This window comes from Palaemon carinicauda, chromosome 34 (genome assembly GCF_036898095.1).
Source record: "Palaemon carinicauda isolate YSFRI2023 chromosome 34, ASM3689809v2, whole genome shotgun sequence".
Taxonomy (NCBI): domain Eukaryota; kingdom Metazoa; phylum Arthropoda; class Malacostraca; order Decapoda; family Palaemonidae; genus Palaemon; species Palaemon carinicauda.
The window spans coordinates 34,985,644-34,988,143 of record NC_090758.1 but is presented as its reverse complement, the minus strand read 5'-3'; positions in this window follow the sequence as shown (position 1 = coordinate 34,988,143).

The window sequence follows — 2,500 nt, the reverse complement described above, 5'->3', positions numbered from 1 at the left end:
ACCAAAAGACTTCGCTCGCTCTCCGAGAAATAACCAGTATCACTCGCCTTCAACCTACTAAAGATGGCTCTCCTCAGGAGATGGGCCTACTTTTAACACTTTGTGTATGATTCCTACCAGAACTTGTACACGCCGCCATCCCAGATGTCGATATTATGCCATGAAGGACTTGATGACCAAAGTCAACGCCCTTATGGACAGCCACTTCAACACTTTTAAGACATCCATCAACTCCTCCAATCGACTGAAGCTGACATGATTGCAATAGGACATTGACATCCACCACTTAAAGTAATGCAGCTGCAACAAAGTCAATGACCACCTACATATGCTGCCCCTCACTCATGCCACAACCAATAACCTCTACAGCCATTTACTGATGCACCTCAGCCACAGTTATGCTAATATCACTCCAGATTAGGGGCTGCTACAAAAAAGTGTCCGAACAGTTGTCAGTGGCCACAAATCATGCAAGTACGCCATTGCTTGTGGCAGTGGCCTCTCTTATCACAAATCTTTACTTTTACATGATGCAGATACAGACGTATGGCTTTGGTTGACACTGGTGGTTGCTGTTCTCCTCTACCAAAGCATTTCTCCAGATCCTAACCTAGTCATTCAAAGGCAGCTGAGGTCGACCTTGCAGGTGCCGATAGATGTGTGATACCCAGCCACTGGTACAAAAAACTCATACTGCCATATAGAAGCGAAAAATATCATTGGAAGTCTCTTGTTCCTAACGTCACATTGCTAATCCTTGGTGCGGTTTTCCTCTTATATTCCCACTGACTGGTTTATGTTGCTCATTGATGGTTAGTCAATGCAGACTCATACTTCTAAACACCTCATCAACCTGACCCTTCTAACCTTGCTCTCCACATCAGTCTACCCATGTATGCCTATATCCACCTCCTCACGTCTTACTCCGAGGTTTCCCGTCCAGAGCTTCACCAAATGTCCACATTTACCACAAAGCATAATATTTATCACCATATCAAGATGACAGAGCTCCTGTGTTGGTCACATTTTGTCGTTCGGGCTCGGATGGTTAGGCAGCTGATAAACAAACGATTGCCGAAATGGAAGAAATTGGCCTTTACCAAAAGGCCTCAAACCTATGGTTGTTACCGCTACACAATGTCCTGAAGAAGGAAGGCTCCCTGCACTCTCATGAGAATTATAGGGATCTGAATATGCAGACGGAACCAAATCACTATCCCCTCCCAAACTTCTCCGATGTCACCTCCTACTTGCAAAAATTGAAGGTTTTCTCCATGTTCAACCTCCTAAAGGGGTCATGAACAAAAAAGACATACCTAGACCGCCATCATCATACCCTTAGGGACCTACACGTTCTATTACTCCTGTTTTGGCCTCCGTAATGTAGGGGCTAATTTATAATGTTTCATGGATGGATTCTTGAGGTACCTCCCCTTTTGTGTATGTTACATGGATGACATTCTCGTGTTCTCCTCCTCAAAAGAGGAACACTTCTCTCACCTACGTATCATTCTCAATTGGCCTTATAGTCTGTTACAACAAGTGCTCCTTTTGTGCCTATGAAGTATCGTTCTAAAGGCACCCCTCCACTCCTAAAGATGTCCACCGTCTCTGTGAGAGGGTATCAGTTTCTCAGAACTTTCCCATGCCCTCGACCATCAAAGCACTACAAAATTTCTTGGCCATGATAAACTATTTCACTAGTTCTTGCCAGCCATCATCGCTACTGTTACCCCACTCTACGCTACCTTAAGGCCAAGCCAAAAGATCTGAAGTGGGGTCCCTTAAGTAAGCGGCCTTCTACAATGCAAAGAATGCCCTTTCAACTACTGCTGCTCCTACTTTTCCCATGCCACATACCCCTCTCCCTCTCTCCACTGATGCCATGGACATCACTAATGATGCAGTATTCGAGCAGGTGGTCAATGGCTTGTCCCAGTTATTGGATTTATTCCGCAGAGAACTGAACGCGTGATAATCTGGCTATTCTACCTATGATCGATAATTTGGTGATATATTTGGTTATCCGTCACTCTTGCCACTTATAAGATCCGCCAGTAGTCATTCACAGTAACCACATGCCCTTTGTGCATGCCTTCACTCGACAGTGCGATTCCTGGTCACCCAACACCGATACCTCTCAAATATGGCTATATACAAGTGCATCCTTCACAGGTCCTTGGGAAAAGAAATCCGGTTGTCGATGCCCTGTCAAGAAAGACATTGGCTGTCATTCACTTGGTATTGAATTACAATGCCTTAGTAGAAATCTAATGAAATAATAATAATAATAATAATAATAATAATAATAATAATAATAATAATAATAATAATAATAATAATAAACATATAACTATTATGGTAAAATCAGGATAGTAGTAATAAGAATGAAGATTAATAATGTTAATAACTATAACAAATAATTACAATTATTTTGAGAGCACGTCTTGAGAATTAATGTGTCAGATTTATGGAAAAGTTTACTACTTGGCCATTGTAT